The 19,917-nt window shown below is 38.7% G+C and overlaps 1 protein-coding gene across 2 annotated transcripts in view; it reads right to left on the bottom strand.

The window, feature by feature from the left end:
* The window catches only part of lrrc4ca (leucine rich repeat containing 4C, genome duplicate a), a 175,052-nt gene that overhangs the window by 82,162 nt on the left and 72,973 nt on the right, over positions 1–19,917 (bottom strand). For both annotated transcript variants that reach the window (XM_069528791.1, XM_069528792.1), the window contains exon 2: positions 7,948–8,012. The gene's annotated coding sequence lies outside the window, so the exon portion shown is untranslated. The remainder of the gene's footprint in view (positions 1–7,947; positions 8,013–19,917) is intronic.

Below are 19,917 nucleotides of genomic sequence, written 5' to 3'. Positions count from 1 at the left end.
ATGATGACATAATATGAGGAGTATATTAATACACTAATAAATGTCTCATTGTGCAATAAATTGCACATTGGATAAGAACATGGAATAATTTAGAGGTGTTTTATGCTCAGATAAGAACCAATCAGACCTCAATCAGATTCCACCAAGGCCTGGATGATCTAATGCTGACATGAGAGAGTAAATCAGCCCTAAGACAGAGTTGCAGCACAAAGACCCTCGATATATCTGTGCAGGATTCTGCAGACTGCAGTCTTGAAATTCTTCACAGTGAATATGCATTAAAGCCATATGCACAACTGCAGTGCAAAGCACCACCAAACAGTCCCCTTATGAAACCACATTTCAATTTACTACATCTGCACCAGATTGCACAACCTGAGAAATCTCAGTCCAGTGAATATGTTTTGATTTTCATTTTTCATTTTGATCCATAAAGTATTCTATGAGAAATCAACAAAAATATTGAAAAATCTTTCAATGCCAATCCGCCCCCTGATCCCATTTTAAGTGTTTTTCCCAGAGCCACATCCGTCCACTGAGTTTGCTATTAATTTGTCCAGTAGTTTTTGCATAATCCTGCTAACAGAGAAACAAATAAACCTACTTCAATGAAAACTTAACCTTCTTGCTGGAGGTAACATGTCTCCTCAAGCACTGCGAACACACCATGACTACTACTGCACCAGTCATATACTTTTAATAGTCTTTTCCCTTATGGAAAACGGCATCATAAAAACACTAAACTCTTCTTTAACGTCAATCCTGCTCGAACAGTCCTTTATGAGTGCGGCATTGAATTCATAGAGTGATTATAAGAAATGCACAATGCTCTTGAGAAATAAATATAAAAATAATGTATATTTCATTTACAAGCAAATGAGCAGTACTTGGTTTATGAAACCTTTAAGACAGAGTCATTGCCAGGTTGTTTTTTGTTTTTTTATATATTGCAGTGGGCTATTTGAATTTCTTTAACATACATATACTTTTATATATATATATATATTTTTTTTTATATATATATTTAGATTTTAATATGGCTTAAGAGTAAGGTCATCACAATTTTCTAAAGGAAAAAGACACACTCTAAATTTGATGTTCTTTCAAAGTCACCCAACTCCATGGACGGCAGCTTTGGTGAAAGAAAAAAAACTGAATTGATTCATTTGATTTCATCGTTGCCATGGAAACCAAAATACTACAAGTTAGATTGAATTCTTTAAAATGTGTTTCAACGTGATTTGCTTTTTTCAACTCTACAGCATGTTAGTACTTTCTTGCATAGATTTTACACATCCTAAAAGTAATCTCTTTAAATACTCTAAATTGAGTTTTTCTTGTAGCCTGATGAAGAACATAACCACACACTTGTTATCAGAATCTTTTCTGATCCCAATCTTTGTCTCAAACAACATGAAATAAACCCTGGACTGTTTCACTGTAGTCGTGATGTGGGTAAGTTGCACGTTGCTGACCTACAGAGCTCTCTGTCAGAGAGAGGGACTGCAGAGTGGGACTGAAACACCCTTGATAATGGCCCTGTCACTGTCGTGGTTTGCTCCATTTACCTCTGACTTCAGAGAAAAGCCTGGACCCTGCCAACTTGAGAAGTTCTCTGACGAGTTCTCACTGCCTGTAGAGGCAGATGCAGCTGTGAGGGAAACGTGACCGAACCTGCTGCTCAGCATTAGAGAGATAAAAGATCTTGTAGAAATTTCCCCAACAAAGGTGGAAGTCACAAACACCCAGCACCTTCCAGATAGAGGACACAGAGATAGTGTCGCCGGGTTATGAGACGTGTGTCCTTCAGCGTATGCAACACACTTCTCTGTTTGTTCAATCAATCTGTTGTGGCAGGTGCACGGCTCTTTGTGCGAGTGTGTGTGTGTGTGCTCTGCTGCAAAGAGGTGACAGGAAAAACTGTGAAAGAGACAGAAATAAAGAACGAAAGAGGGAAGATGAAGAGGAGGCAAAAACTCTGCCCTCTGAATCATCACCTCACTGTGAAACATGGAGTGCTTTACATTTGAAAGGAACTTCTCGTCATGACATGTCATTATATACTAACGAGACAGAATGCTTCATCCTTGCACAATATAATTTTCTGATCATATATGTGACACATTCATCTGGATTTCTTGAGAAACGTAGATCATGTTCAGTTCACTGTATTTTTAGAGCAAACATAAATGATCCCCACTTTAGCTCTGGTGCAGATGTTGTGTTTTCCTGTGAATTTGCTTGTTTCTTTGCAGGATAACATAAAAACTGAATTGAATGGATTACTTCAAAACTTGATGGAAGGAAGGGTCAAAGAAGAACCCATTACATTTTTGTTGCGGATCACGCTCAGTAGGTGGATCCAAGAAATGTTTTTTGTTTTTCTTTAACGTGACGAGGTGAAGCATTTTTAAATTTTTTGAATAATAATATTAATAAATATCGACACAGTCTAATTCCTGGCCTGCTGAGTTCTCTTTGTGAATATTGTTTCCATGTTTGATGTATTTCAAACATTTCACGCTGAAAAAAAGAGGAAAAACAGGCAAAACCAATCAATATGAGCATTACAGTAAGATGGAGACAAATAGCAGGTTATTGCTCTCTGTGTCTGCTGCTGTTTCATTGCACAGTGTGCTCACTCTGGGTTATATACACATTAATGAGAGTGTTTGTTGGGGAAAGTGTTCCACATTGATTGATGCTGCTGGGGACTTAGTGGTGCTGGAAGAAAAAGGAAATGCTGCCACCAGGAATCACTTTCCAGCTCCAGAATGAGCCTGATTTTCAAATGTATGGCTATAATCAGAGGGGAAACTACACAATGAACTCAAAGGCAATTATAAGGACTGCATGGTGTCGTGCAAATTAATGCATCTATATTGTTTGTCTGTATTGTTTTTTAACTAACACAATGTGGAGTAACTCTTCAGGCCACACACACACACACACACACACACACACACACACACACACACACACACACAAAGAGCTTGAATGTAATAATTTTCTCTTGTTAGAAGTGTGTATGTATAAAACAATCATAGTATATATCCCTCCAGCTATAAAACACTGTGTAGCACTGCAACACAAACACTCATTACCATCAATGACTCTGAGAATGAGTCACAAACTGTAAACATTAAATCAAAATCTACAAACTAACTGACTTTTTAAACCTGTTGACGAGATTAATTCATTTATTCTACCTCAGGTTTGGGGTTCCTCCAATTGCAGTAGGGTTCTGAGACTGTGTTTTGTTAAATGAATGAATGAATTTATATTCATGGCCTGCATTATGGAACTCTAACAGCGTTACCACCCCGCTGCCAATGTCAGATAATTCATGTTTTAATTAAGATATATTTTAATGACTCTTTCATAATTTCAATATTTTAAACAGCACCTTGAAGGCAACACCTCAGTGTGGTGAATTGTTTTCATGTTTCACTTTCACAGCTCAGTTCTGCTCAGCTCAGTGATATTAGAACCATGAGATGTGCTGAACTTCTGACCCTGCTTACAAATATTGTATGGAGTCTGCAACAGAACAACACCACATGGGCCTCCATACAAATCCTTGTCCAGATGGCCGGTCCTCTCCCTGGCCTCACTCTGTCTTTTGGATTTATTTCCCCCCAGCAGGAAACCTGCAGCCGCTCCAGCATAGGTGAGGCAACAATTAGCTGCAGTTCGTCCATATTGCCTCAGCTGCTTAGTGCAAATGAAAGGATGTTAACGCAAAGTTAAAAAAAGCCTGTGTTCAGGCAGTAGCTCAGGAACTCAGCCATTTATATGGTTAATTTCTTCTTCTGCCAGAAACTAAAGAGAGATGTGCAGCGGGATTATGACCTCTGACTTCACCAGTGAAGAGACCAAACTCAATGGTGATTGGCCCAAAAAATGCCTAAAACCAACAAACTGAAATGGGTTTAGGTTTCTAAAAAAAGAGAAGCCACTATGACATGAAGATGTGAAGGTTAAACTTCCTTTTGTAGCTAATTTCGGAAAAGTTTTTTCTTTTTTGGTGACCGTTTTCTTTAAAAGATGCGGGATGGTGCAGGATCAAGACAAGAGCTCGGGAGTCTTCCAATATAAATCAATCAATAAGGTTGTGATTTTCAAACTGTTTGGAGTTGAGGATGTGCACTACATTTACTTTTGCTTTTTTAGACTTTAAGAAAGCTAAATCTGACTCATGCTTGGTTTTAAAAATAAATGCTGCAGCAGTGAAAGGTGGGAAAAACCGAAGAACAAGAAGGAAGAATAAATTACTGCATTAAGTGTAAGCGTTGCATTGGGTTATTTCCAAAGGCAAAAATAAAATCTTTCACAGAATTGTATCCAGGTTATTTATTTGTATTCAAAACCCAGAATTATGTTTGTGCACTGTATAATAATGCAGAGAGTTCCATCGGTGCAGGAAGCTTAATATGTTTGGCTGAGCTTGACTCAACATAACACAGCCACTGGTAACATCTGTGGAAGTAATGCTTGTCACGTCTGCCCTAAATTCAGCTCTGTAAAAAAAGTTCCGATATTGAGGAACAACAGAAAAACGATATCACTGTTAGAATATAATGTACTACATTATGGGGTGTTAATGTTTTCTGTGATTTTAGGATAAACAGAAAGACTTATGGAGCCCAGACAAGAGCTTCTATGGGTCATCAATGTCATTTCCAAAATCTTGTAAATCACTGCTCTAATAACAAACAGCTTTTTCTTTCAGGGATTTATTTGTATGAGATAATATTGACGTCACTGCAAATACACATGTCAAAAGCATCATATGTCAGAGGACAGATTTGGAAATGACGTCACACTGACTATGTCGTAGTCCAAGTTGGAAGTTATTAGCGATATCCACACATTAAGTCATATTTTGCGCATACCAACACTGTAGCTACTTGTCCGCAGAAGTTGACAGAACTGTGTGAGTGATTTAATGAGACACTAATGAGACAGAACTGTTAATAAACAGTTTATGAGTGTAAATGAGTGTATTAAGGGGCCATTTCAGTTGAAAGTTCCCACTGGTAACTGGAATTCCAGCTTCCCACTTCAAATGGAACACACCAATAGTTCTGCTCTTAGGGACAAGATGATGCTCTTTATTTAAACTGCAGTGGCGCCTGCACTATAGGACCAATGCCACAAAGGACCAATTGATCTATCTTCTAATTATTACTTTAAGATGTTCCGTGTGCAGCATCATACCAGTATCCAATCAAATCTAATTAACACTGGTGGCCCCCTCCAGAAAACTGCATTATAGAGGGATTACAAAGCTATCTGTGCTGGTCTGATTAATGGCCGCAGTAATTAATGCTGAAGGGGTCTGTCCGAGTGCCTCAGTGTAGAGGAGCATGCAGCAGAGAGCCAGCTGCAGCGCGCACACACACACACACACACACACACACACACACACACACACACACACAGAACACCTGGATCCTTGCATAAGCTGCACACAATATGAAGCTTTATTTGGAAAGATTTCTGCCTCTGATACATATGGGCAGGAACATTAAAGCACAATCTGTAAAAGTCTGTTCCATATGTGAAGACTGTATCCATAATACCATTAAACAAATGGCTGTAAGTCACATAACAGTAAACAATAGCAGCTTTGAAAAATTTAAGAAAAAGAGAGTTTGATACCGTAAATTTTTAACTGTGTCACAATCTTGTTTTTTTTTTACATTAGTCTCATTTCTCGTTCCCACTTTTCATTTGAAAGCATGTTAGGGATTGTTGTTCTTGATGAAAACTCATTCAACATGCATGCTGTCAGAGAGACGGAGCGGAGGAGGCACGCTGAGCGAAAACGTTGAACAGATGTGGGATGACAGACGCAGAATCGAGTTAAACAGAGAACCCGTCTCCGTTCACATCAGCAGCATGTTGTGTGACTTCCTGTTTCATAAGCTGCTTTAAATGTGCATCAACAAAACAATAGTGCAGCTTGTGTCACACACACACATCTTATCCAACCAATTACCCCATAATCCTGTTAGTGCACTCAGACTTATGATGAAAAGTTTAGAAAGAAATTTATATTGCTGAAGTACTTTGTATAATTCTCTGTCAGGTTAAATTATGTACAATACCAAATTTCACCTCATTATCAAACGTATAATTTGAAATGTGTTAAAAATCTAAATAACAGGTTATAGAATATATAGAAGTGTGATATAACCCTCTGAACGTGATAACTCTGCCAGTATGATTCATTCATATGCCTCCTAAATGTAATTACCAGTTATGTCGCTTTGACCGTCACAACTTTAAAATTCAGGAAACAGGAAAATCCTCAACCGACACTCCACCAGAGAATTGTCAAGCAGACCTACTGTAATATATAATTGAAGCAAACCAATCCAAATAATTCATAGAGCAATCTACTTGAAGCATCTGATCCCAGCGATAACAATCCACTGCATCTTCGGCACAGAATTATCACAGATGGTTGAAGGCCTTCAACCATCATAATCTCCAGGATGTGACATGCAAATTTCAAGACTTTTCCTTTGCCTCACTCGTTGTGCATCTATCAGTCTATTTCAACATCAAATGCCGGGTTTCGTGAGACGTTATCTCATGTTTCAAAGGCTGTGGTTGATATGGCATGACTCCAGCCTGATAAGAGCACAAACACCTGCTTGCTCTGCAGGCGTGCTGCTTGGCGAGAGCCCTTTATATTGGCTCTGGATCGCTCTGCAGATACATGAGGTTTAATCTCTCTGTTTTGAACCTGTTTTTCCAAATCCTCTCCATGTCTTCTTTTCTTGTACTGATGCGTAGTCATTTTCTATAGACTGTGGCATAAAGGACTCTGAAAAGCTTGGCAAAGACACATAAATTCGAAATTGCTTTCAATTTACTTGCTTTTCATGTGTCCTTCAGTCATTCTAATGCACTCTTTCATTTTTTCAAATAACATTTCTTTGTGTGTGTGCGTACTTGTAAATGGCTGACTTCTGAAACTGTACTGACTCCAGCTCTGTTTTTGTTCTGTAGGTTAGCCGCCGCAACACAGAAATTCACAATTCATGAGGTGTAAATGCTCGATTCTCAGTATTCTCTGAAGGCCATTTGAAGGGGAGGGGACATAGCTCTCATGAATGATGCATACAGAACAGTTCCCAAAATAAATGTCAATCAATGCTGTAAATGTGTGTTGAACTGATGAAAGATGTAACGCGTGTTATCCTCCTGTCTTCCATCATAATTCCATACTTTAAATAAAGAATGCACACGTCGGCTTTGATTTCGTGGCACAGGAAAACGCTATGGACTCATAATTGCAAATGTTGTGGCCAAACATGGGAAATGCAACTGCAGGGTGAGATTAACGGCTGATTAAACCATGACTGATTAAATCAACTGTGTTCCTTCTCTTTAATTATTAACATCCAGGGAACTAAATCAATAAAAACAGGGGCACAAAATACAACCATGTGCACCCTTAGCAGTTTTGCAGCTGCAGGCGCTTGGCACACTGGGGTGCTTTTTGTAATTTGGTGGAACAAAGAAAGATTAATTGTGATTCTTTGTAGGTGGGTGTGTTCATTCAAGGGTTTACATTATTTCGTAGGGATACTTGCAACAACAAAACACCAAAAAGTGTTTTTGTTATGGAAATATTACAGACGGATGCTGCTTTGACCTGCATGATGCACTGCAGTTGGAGCTCAATTAAAGGCTCATTATGTTTTGTTATTCCAGAACACTGCAGTATATTTGCTTTTTACTTTATTTTCTGAGTAAATTAATCCAAGACCTTAACTGTGTATATTCATCGTTCTTGTTGTTTTGGCATTTCTTTTTCTTGAAGTTGATCAGAAGCCACAAATCCACAACACACAACAGGATAGAAATATGTGATTCCGACCGAAGTGTGAAACCACATTTTAGATTTACTCACTCACTCACTCAACAGACCTTCAGATGTAGCTGGTTGTCATTGATACACCTGAATCATTCATAGTTCTGTCGACTTCTGGGACCTACAACACACGGAAAAGTCTCAAATTAGTGTGACAAATACACATAAAAATAAATGTAAGTCAAAATTATTTTTCAATATCTGTTGGGTTAATAACAGATATAAAATTACACATACAGTACAAGTTATATTTCTATACACGTATTATAGAAATGTAACTCTGAGACTTGATGTAGTGGCCAGTGTCACGATAATTATCTGAATTTTAGTTTCCGGTAGTGAGGTGGAAAAGGTTTTAATATAAATACAGTGTGTGAAAATAAATCCTTTCATGTGGAGCTCTGGTTCATCATCACATTTATGTCCACCTCACTTACGGAGCTAACACGTCACAACACAACAAAAACGACTCGGAGCCAAATTGGTTTCATACAATTGCAAACTGATGGACACACTGCGGCCACATCAGGCCCTGATGCAATCCAGACAATGATGGTTTTTGTTGTTGGTGCAGATGGAAATTGGCAGTAATAAGGATGTTTAAAGACATGCAGTGGAGACATCTCAAGCCTTTGAGACCGACCAATAGATTTCTTTTTCCTTCATTCGATTACCAGCTGCAGTAGCCAATCTGCCATCATTATTAAAGCTGTCTAGTCTTTAGCGTTTCACCGCAGCATACAAATGAACCGGACGCTGCATTGAGAGATATCATGAGGGAACCATCTCTGTGCCATGACAGAATAACTTGAACTTTATCAAATGCCAAATGTCCCTGCATTGAAATCAACCATGTGAATGCAGTGCATCACATACATCCCTGCCCACACACAATGTTCTCTCATCAACACTTAGACACACAAGAGAAGTCATGCACACTATGTAAAAATATATCCTCGCTAGCAAGTTTCGGCTGAATGATGAGACGGCACAAGGCAGAGAGCGAATCCGTTCAAATTGACACATGTTTGATTATTCCTGCATTATGCAACCGTTGCTAAATGTCATGTAAATGCTTCAATGAATTTCAATTTGCCATCAAGCCACTAAGCCCCAATTTGTACATTGAGCTGATAAAGTGAAACTGAGGGATGAGGGGAAAAAAGTGAGAAGAGCCTGCATGGGACACTTCTCCACGAGTAGTATCATCCACCGTGAATACAGAATGTCAGTATCGGTGAGGGGGAATAAAAAGCCATTTGTCAGCTGTATCGAGACCCTAAGAGTAATTAATGTAGAAACAGCAGGATTGTGTTAGACCTGCTGAACGAGTACAAGATAGCTAGTGTCTAAGTCTGCGTTAATCAAACATTAAAACATTTGCAGTAGTTCAGGAAAAAAAAACATGTCATCATAATTGAATTTGCTTGTAAAATATTATGTTAGTCAAAGACAGACATATATTGAATGTGAGCAGAAGTAATTGTTATTATTATAACATAGTTTCTACTAAACAACACTAATCAGTTCTTCAACAAATGACGCAAAACAAAACCTGGTGTGTTAGCGATGGTTTAACTGGTTCAACAGTGAAATCTCTTGTATATAGACTATATAACCCGTTTTACACCATTTCTTTGCTGTGTTCGATTCCACATAAAGCTTCCAACCTTAGCATCTCAACAAAATCAATTTTGTCATCTATAATGTACTTTTACATAAAATGCCCCATTCATTAGCAAGTTAAGAAAATGTCATAAATACTACCGCTTGCTGACACTTGTCTTTTGTTAAAGATTGAGATCCTCACCATATGCCAGCTGGCCACTGCCTTTTCATTTTACAGTCACTTCACCCTGATACTAAATAAGTTGAATTTCACTGAGAAACAATTAGTCTAATTGGAGGATGTAATATTTTAAATGACTAAATGTACATTATATGACATGAAGCTCTATTGGAGAAATAGTGTAGATGCTACAGGAGAAAAAAAATTACCTGCATCACAGCTGTTGTCAGCCTCTTAACCTTGAAACAAATTGACTAGTCTCTAAGACCAGTGTATTAATATGATGTCTGTTCAAAGGTGCAATAATAGCATCACCTAGAGGCACAAACCTGTTTCCAGCACCAATGAGGACTTTAAGTTGTCTGACATTCATTCTCTGGTGACTAAATCAACCTGAACAATAATCACTACGTGCCAAACCTTAACCCCAATCCAGACTTACCCCTTAAATTTAAATATTTTTGTTGTGGGTACCTGCTTTGTTCCTCCAGAACGAGAGGATTGCTCACATTTTAATTTATCTTAAATTACTATGCTGGAGTGCAGAGCTTGGAATTAACTGTGGTGTTATATTATGTGAATATAGCAGTTGTTCAGTCCATGTGGAACAATTGCATGGATTAGTTTGTCTATCAATATTCCTGTGATGATAACAATCCCTTTGCCATTGTCACCTTGTGGGATTACAAACTCATAATTCGAAAATATACACCTACGCTTTAATGGAAAGATCAAAATTGTAAAACTTGTTTAAAATAATGTCTTTTGTCCCCACGGGCCAGAGTAGAAATAAATGATGTCTTACTTATGTGATAATGTTGTTACGCATCCAATTAATAATAAAAGATGGCAGGCAGCCTCATACGTTCATGTCTTTTTGGTTCAACAGTGATGCAGTTGTGTGTTGTCGGCATACATGTGCAAATTTTCTCACATCACCCGAGGGGAGCATGTACTGAGCGAAAAGTAATTAATTTGTAAAATGGTTTGCTGTTTGAGCCATATTTCCATAATAGAACTTCCCCATGAACCTTTTATTCTTTTTTAACCACAACATTATTAGGTCTGTCAGCCCCTCAGGTTGGAATTGGACTGTAGCACTTGAAGAAGGCTTGACGGGGCTGCAGGGCCCTCAAAATGAACAAAGTCAAGGTCCACTTTGAAATGAGGTCCTCTTGCTTTGTACTCAGATAATTTAGTTGCACAAATCAAGTATTATGTTATTTTTGCTAAATTATTTTCTTGAATATGTTTTACTCTGCACCAAGGAGGATTCTTTACAAAGGTAGTTTCACAGAGCTAACTGGAGGTAGATGGGTTTTGGTTTAAAAGAAGAAGAATAACAGTTCCAATGCCCCGTGATGGCTGTTGTCACTGTGGTGATGACTTACAGTGAGATGAAAGCCTTAGCGTGTAGTTCTGTTGAAAACAGACCTTCCCACGATAGGTTTTAACCCAGAGATCCACGTCTCTCACCACGAGTTTACCAGTGTAGCCAGCTGTGAAAAGCCACTTTAGGGTTAGACGGCTCCTAGCAGCTTTAGCTTCTGTATTATTAATCTGTATAATATACAAGCAACTTAGATGAAAATATGGCGCGATGCTCTTCTGGCTGTGCCACTGCTACTGCAAACACTGTGGCAGCTGTTGATTCGCCTGCTCTAATGGCTTTCACTACAATTTGCCCTGTTCCACTTCAAAGTGAATGATTCGAAATATATTATCGTCCATTAAAGTCAATACTAACTGTGTCTCTGCCGTTCATTTACTGCCAAATATATTATTGATTTAGTCACTTGCTGGTGGGTTCTCCATTGTGATTTTAAAGGGTCATTGCAACACAAATCTTTCCCAGCTAACAGCCTCACCAAGACAATAGTAATGAAGCCAAATCTGCACAGAACTGAGGAAAAGATAAGCAAATAAAATAAAAACATTTTACTTGTGGTGAGGATCTTATATAGTTTTATAGGACTGAGGTTGCAGTTTCCACCGAGGTCACACAGTTATTCCTCTTAAGGCTGTGACCTTTCTCCAAATTCTGTTCTCTCTGTCCCTTTAATGCCACAATGTATTGTTTGGTCTCTGTCTGCATCTGTAAATGCATATGGTGAATGTTCTCTATCTATATAACACTTTTCTATACATTAAGATCACTGAAGAGCCACTTATCCATTATACATCACTTCTACACCTTCGGCACAGCTGTCACGGGCAATTTGGGGTATCTTGCCCAAGGACAGTTAGGAACGTGGATCAGGGAGAATGGGATCGAACCATTTTTAGTTAGTGGATGACCTCTGTTTTAAGCACGTAAAAAAATCAGCATGGTTTACTGAAGTATGTTCAAGCCTGCAAAAACTGTAAGAGACCTGCACATTTACAGTTCAAGTTCATCTACTGTCACCCAATCTAGAAAAACTTAATAGCACAGTACAACTAAGCTGACCAACAAAGGGGATAATATGAATTCCCAAAGCACAGCATAAGTTATGCCATATGTAAGAACAAGTTGAGAAATCACAGCAAAATAGAGAACAGAGGGAGTTAATGCCGGGGCCAATGAGGTATTTTTAGAGGCATAGTGCACATGAACATCCATCACTGATCCTCACCCCGGGAATGGTGGTGGTGTGTATGGCGGGAAACCCAGCAAAAAAAGAAAAAGGAAGGGTTCTTTCTGTCAGAGGAAGCATGTGCTCTTCCCAAAATGAATTTCATCTCATATACATGCGTAAATCTCATCAGCCCCCCCATCTCTCTCTTGGTGGGAAAAGCCGGTCAGAGAGACAGCTGAGATAAATCAGCGTGTGGGGCCCTGATGTAGCCTGTGTGGGCTGGGACAGAGATGATGCCACTGCAAGCGGCCTCTGGGTTTAATGATGTGCAGTGAGCCAGTGGAGGCGTGTAAATCTGCAGGTGGCATCTCATTCTCCGTAGCCTCAATTCCTCCCCAACCTCGGAGATATCTCTGTCAAAGTCACCTATGTGAACTGGTGTCAGGCTGAAGTGCAACATCCTCCACAGTATGTTGAGGAGATACAGCGACAGATTCTGCAGGAGGACAGAAACTGCTCCTCCAAGTTGTGACCTGATGGACGTTCATGAATAAATGATGTAACACTGTTACTACAAACTTAGATTTACTCGGGAGGCAGCTGATGTAGTTGAATCTCGAGAATAAATCACCAAACAAACTCATTCAAACAGTCGGATACAGCCAGTGCCATACATCAAACCTAAGTTAAAACATCACTGTAAAGTGACATTTAAAATGGCAGGTTAACACATTCGCTTTAATTAAAACAAATGATGGAAATGATGATGAGGAGGATGCAGTAATGTAATCGGCTTTGTCATCCCCAAAGCCTCAAATCATAATGAAGCCATTAATCAAGCTAAGAGGTCACATCCTTCCATTAAAAGCTATGTTTTTTTGGCTATTGTTCATTGAAGCATTTGCAAAATGTTGCAACCCTGCAATCAGTTGGGTCACTCAGACAAATGCCAATATTCCAGCGCTGCAATCAACCATAAGAGATTTGTTTATGGATTGAAAAGTAATTAAGGGCTGGAGGTCATTAGGATGTAGTACAAGACACCACACAGGAGGATTATGGTAAAAACATTATGAACCAAGTGCAAAAAGCTCTGGTAAGACTGGAGTTTGTAGACATAAGGTCCCACATTCAGTTTAGACCCATATGTTCATTACTCATTTATTACTGTGTGTATTTATAACTCTGCTTTAAATGCTTCTCGTGTCACGAGAAGACTGAAGGCTAGTCAAGCATGAACTGGGTAAAAGGCAGAGAGTTATCATTGACAGATCTGCAGTCTATTGACGGCTTGACATATTGACAGACGCATTTACTCTCATTTCTCATCAAAGGGCTATTAAAAGTCTCCATTTCACCAGACCTGCAGGTCTTTGGACAGCTGGAGGACAGACACACAAACACGAGGAGAGGACGAGTACTTCACTCCACTCCACAAACTCAAAGTTTGAATTCTACCTGTCAGTGTTGAACAGCATCATTGAATATTTCAATTTGAACGGTTGTTTCAAATGTGTCAAACGACCCATGTTCCCATCAGACGTGCAGTTGTTTAAATGATGACAATTCTGACCAAGTTACAAAGACAGTGTTTTATTTCACCACAAAATGTAAGAGACAAAGTGGATGGTTAAGCATATTGTGTTTTTCATTTAAAAAAGTTTTAGCGATTTATGGAAAAGTGTATTTGCCAAAGAGTATTTGTATGAAAGATTTATGGACAAACAAACTTTCCTCAGCTCATGTGTGATGAGTGAAATCTCCCTGAACATAACTCAACAGCTCTCCGACTTAATCCATCGCTATGAGAGATAATTCATACTTGGTCTCTCTCACACACACACACATGTCTGTTCAGCTATCTTAGTGAGGACACTCATTGGCATAATGCATTCCCCAGCCCCTTACCCTAACTCTAACCATCCAAACAACTCACTGCTGCTCTCTCCACTGTGCTGCACTGTTGTCTGCCCAGTGTCCTCTTTTAATTTAGTGTATCAGTGGTTCATTTATTTTGCACTGTGTGGGAAAACAAAAGTGACACATCCACAGTCGAATCCTGTCCGAGTCTGATCCATGTGCAAACGCTAGTCGGTTGTTAGTTAATGTTGACTTCAATATTGTTGCAGCCTTTCAGTAACAGTACAATCCTACGATGCTAATTTGAAGTTTAGTTGTCGTCACTGGGCAAAGCAGGTTTCTTCAACATACTCAGTCACTCTCCTCAGTCAGTGTTTGCAGTTGAGCTGAATGTTTCCCACCCTGTTAACAGACTGTGTGGATTGATAAGATTGTGACTGACAGTCAAAACATGCTGCAGTGACAGGTTGGACTAAATCAACTCAAAAGGTGGTCTACGAGTGTGTGATTTCCTATTGCTTGTTTTTTGCTCGGAATTGTAAAATGTTTACTGATATGTGTTGCACGAATATAATAATCTGATTGTCAGGACTGAATCGTAGGTTTTTATTTTGTGGAGACAAAAAGTAGGTTAGTAGGTGCTTCTTTCCAGTCGACACACAGCACCTCAGGATGATTCTGTTTACTGTTGGCAAGGTTTTCATTCCAACCACAGCAGCACTCTGTGCCAACTGGATTACTTTTATGGGATAAATAATGTGGGGTGTCTTTGTTTTGGGATACAAGTGGGCACCTCTCACCTGCGAAGGGAAATGTGAACATAACTCAACTCATGCATCAAATCACTAAAGGGAAGAAGCAATGTGTCCCTTAAATGTGCAATATGTAATTTGGGCCTCTATGGTTCTTTGAGGGGGAGTTTGATGAAGCTGCGTGGGATCATGGGATTTGAAATTGAAAAACTACCTGATGTGACTCAGGTTGAAATCATGTTCATGGATGAGGGAATGTTTTAACGTTTTATTCACTTACGCAGAAAACAGCAATGAAAAACCAGGACCCATTACACGTGACCAGTACAAACAGTGGAAGGATATAACCTCCAACTGGCTAATTGGTGAGCAGCGTGTTTTTCCTTCCTCAAGGTGACAAAAATGGAATGTCTCGTTAACTTGAGTAATTGATTTCTCTGGGTATAAACATTTTGGATTATGCAGGAACACAAGTCACTAAATACTGTATATGACAAAGGTGTAGTTGGTTTTAGACAGTTTAATGAAGAAATGTTCACATCTCGTATCTTTAAGCTCAACGGCCCAGACGGAGTGGCTCTTTGTGCTTAGGACAATATCAACAAAAGACATGAGACAGAAATACTGTGTTCCAACTGCTGCAACTGACAGTGACATTACAAACATGAGATATAACAGGAAATTACTATAAAGACATGAGCCCTAAGTATAACTACAGTACAGTAATAATGTATGAAGCAAAACACGCTTATCCTGATTTATTAAAGTCTAAAAACTAAATACTGAAAAAGAACATCGCAGACCTGAGATTTATATGTACTACTTAGCGAACATGGCAGGACATGTTTGCATGATACTCTTGACCTTGTACTTTCTAACCGACTCTGCTGAAGATCCAGGGACTGTGATTTAGATGCTAAAGAGTTTATGCTGGCTCTCATCCTCTCCCCAGCCTGAGCCCTCGGGGGACCATGTGAGTGTGGTCTGCCCTGCACCTGATGATGAGTGGGGCTAGGTTGTTTTTTTACGCTCCGATGTTGCCACAGCTTTAATTTCAATTCACTATCTCAACACTATATGGATTCTGGTTCCTCACATTTACTGTTTTTCAGATTTTTCCATTTGTGTTTGATGATTGTCACACATGTTCAAAAATAAAGATGAAATGGCACAAATCTTCGATATTCTATTCAAGGCCATACGTTCTCTGGGAGAAATCAAAGCTCTATTAAACCACAGTGCTATAGGAAACAAAAGTGTTTTTTTGACAAAGTTTATGAGGTTTTTTTTAATAGACACTGTTGGCTTGGCGTCTCAGTACCTGTACTCCTGAGGGTACCTACCACAATGAGCTCAACTCTCTGCAGACCTCACCTCCAGACATGAGGGTAAAGGCTACATTTGGCTCCAATGGATAAGCCGGCCTGTAATTGAATTGGTCTCAACACAGCACTGGAGGACTGGGTCGTCATGTGTTTATTTATTTTGGGCCACAACCCAGACAATTTACCACGCACTGCATTGTTCTGTCTTGTTCTGTGTTCTTTTCAAGTAAGAAAATGCTGCCAATGCTTCTTGAGGAAGGAACAGCTTGTCTGGTCCATCAAAGCAATGCTTTTTCACAACTGATATGTGACCAGACATTGCTCATTATTTAATGTTCTGAATCATAACGTTAAATCATAATTTGAGTTGCTTTTTTGAATATTTTGTATAAATTATTCCCCCAGTATTCTTTGTTAGATTGAACCTAGCTGTTCTCTATTTTTAAATCACATTTTACTCAACATCTAATAGAAATGCTCAAAGATCCTCAACACTGTAAATGTTCCTGTCAGTTCTGAGATATTCTGAATGACGGACCCTCATCAAGTTCATACAAGTGCGGAAGTGTGGTATTAAAATGATCTTTTGAAGCTGCACTGAAATAAAACGCACAATATTTCTTCTCCTCTAGCAAAGCAGCTTGTGTGTTTGAGGAAACCTAATTGAATTTGAATGGTGCTTTTAATTCAAATATTCCAGTTTGGCTCATCTTGAGTCAAATTTGTTTTTGTGGAACTGGATTATCTTTGACTTTTTATTCCTACAATCAAAAACACTGCATGCTGTGTTATTCACTTCAATTGGTAGGTGTGGATGTGAATTTAGTAGTATGAAGGTAGTAACCATGCAAGCTTACGTACATTCCTTTCACTCAGCGCATGCTGTGATACACAGCAGTCTCCTACGTGACCCTGCAGTAACAAATAATGCAGAAAAATGATGGATGGTCGGTGTCTCAAGGATCATTGCATCTAATAAAACAGAAACTATCTGAAGATGAACATCAAGGGTTTCTTCCTGCTGTTACTGTATGACAAGACAAGTTGATTATACATTAAGACAACACAGAACAAATAGGAAATAATTTAAACTTTACTTTCATGAATATGAATAGCTATTACATTTGGTTTCCAGAGATTCCTTTGTGTATAAACTGCAGCACTAAGCAGATTTGAAGAGAACCACAAAGACAGAGCTACATAAACACGTCTGTATCGCCTGAACCCTCATTCCTCTTGGGATTTCACTTTTTGAACGCCATGTATTTGTTGTTGGGTGCAAAACTGAAATGCCCAATTAATGCACTGCCATTTAGCTGCCAACATCTTTGTCTGTCTAACCAAATATAGAGATAATACAGAACAAAACAGTAAAAGCAACAGAAAGATGTTTGACAGGATTATTTCCCTCAGAATCTGTTTTCCTTGGAGATACTGTCGAGAGGAAAATTCAGCCCATAATTTTTTTTTCACAGTGCTCTAGTTCAATGTTTTGTGGGGAAAGAAAAAAAGATTGTAATTAGAAAACAGATGAATTAAAAGCGCCAATGAGACTGAGACAGTGAAAAGAGAGGAACACATTATTCCTAACACAAACAGGAATAATGCAAAGAGAAGGAAAATAGAAAATGAAGTAATTGACTGAAAGACTAATGGCTAAGGAGAAGGAGAAGGATTAATAACTGGGTATCATGACATTTTCACCATCACATCTCTCTTTCTCTAAGAATAAAGATGCAAGGCTAGATGTGTTGAAGGAAGGAAAGTTATAAGTAGAATGCAAAAAAAACAAAAATGTGTGCAACGGGAATAATGAAGCTTTATGCAGAATATAAAACCATACAAACCTTTTACAACCTTAACAACTACTTTTTTTAGTCATATTCATAACCTAACATCCAAGCACAAAGCCACATTTGTTATAAGTAATTATGCAAGGTGATGAACAAGGTTAGTAAGTGTGATCCTGTGCTGCAAAAGCCAACACTGCAAAACAAGATCTAATGTCACATGCAGAGAGGTTCAATAAATAATCAATACAAAAAGCCTGAGGTGAACCAGAACCTCAGGAACTACTGTAAATAACTTTTAGCGCTTCAATTATCCCAAAAATTATCAATATTTTTTGTTTCAAATTGTTAATCTACCAAACAATCAAAATAATCTGTCTGTATGTATGTATGTGGCTCAAATATCAGGAGAACTGTTTATCTTATCAGCTTCAAATTTGATATTGTTCAGGACCTCTAGTGTTGAATTGGGTGCAAGTTGGACATTACAGTGAACAGTAATGATCTACATCCCGGGTTCAGTACACAACACTTGTTTGTGGTGGAGCTTGTCTTTTGTTAACAGAATATTAATCCAATGCTCCTCATTGTCTCAACTCAAATACCTATGATTTCCTGTGACTTTCCAATGATTTGTTTCAAAAATAAAAAAGCAAGTCAATGACATCTTCAGGGGCTTCACAAATTGACTTTACTCTTGAGAACTCTTCTAGCTCGTCTGCGCCTCTTTTGTTTATCTTGTGACTGAATGCAGGTAAATAACAGGATCAGTATGCCAAATGCATCTGAGACTTTTTTGTGAAACTTGACTGTATAGGCCTGTTGTTTGTTCCCTGCTCTGGGAATCAATACTGGATTACTGCCAACATGGGTGTCCGAAAAAAATAACAAACCCTTGCGGTGACCCAGAATCAATCAGACCACTTATTTATCGCGAATACTTTCTAAATCCCTTTAAGAGATATAGGGACACACTCTGGATGGTGAGGCTCTGTAATTCAAATTCTTATCGGTGACATTTACAGTCAGGGGTGAAACCTCTCTCATCGGCTTGTGGACTTATTTCTACGAAATTGAGTGAAACTCACCAACCAAAAAACTTAACTTTAATAAAATACAAAGCATGTATTGCAGTGCCACTCAAGGACAAACCGCAAAGCAGTTGGGTTGTTGCAATATATATATATTTTGTTAAGTATTCCAAGCAGAAAATGGTTTACTTCTGTCCTTTGTTTTACAATGTTTCCCTGACAAAGGTACATAAAAAAGCAAGCATTGAAACAGGTGAGAAGCCTCGTATCCATGTGGAAAAGAGGCACATCTAATCCTGCTGTTTTTAGCTCTTCGCGCTTATCGCAATTCACAGAGCGGCATTGGCAAACAAAGCCACAGTCATATGTGTATGCAAATGAAAGTGATTGCGTTGCATGGCTCTCACTGCTGTGCTGTGCTCCGCCGAGGTATTGTGTGCCCTCTGCCTCCGGTAAATCAAGTGCAATACATAAGCTGGACATTCTTGAAAACACAACCTGATCTGTAAAGGATGTGCTCACCATGGTGATGAGTCACCGCGTTTCCAGGTGTTTTCAAAGATACTGCACCTCTGTTAACGTTTACTCATTTCAATCCTGAAATTTACTATGATGAACTTGTTTGTGAAGTATTTTGTAGCAAGCACAATTTGCCAATTTCTTTAACACCTGTAATTAAAAATCAGTTTTTTAATTAAAATCTTGAATGAATTCCCACTTTGCAAACATAAAAACACCCCACAACGTATTAATGCCTCTGACTGTGAAGTGATTAAAGGACTCGGTGCATTTTGGGTAAATATAACCATTTTAATCCTGCACAATTTAAGGTTTAAGGTCCCCGACAAAGTTGTGGAAGGCTGGATTACTGATAGTTGGCCCCCTGAAAATTTAATTTTGACTTAATGTGATATTAAGCAA

The sequence above is a fragment of the Paralichthys olivaceus genome, chromosome 7, assembly GCF_024713975.1.
Source record: "Paralichthys olivaceus isolate ysfri-2021 chromosome 7, ASM2471397v2, whole genome shotgun sequence".
Classification (NCBI taxonomy): Eukaryota; Metazoa; Chordata; class Actinopteri; order Pleuronectiformes; family Paralichthyidae; genus Paralichthys; species Paralichthys olivaceus.
Note: the sequence above shows the minus strand (reverse complement) of the source record. Positions and strands in the feature narration are given on the sequence as shown.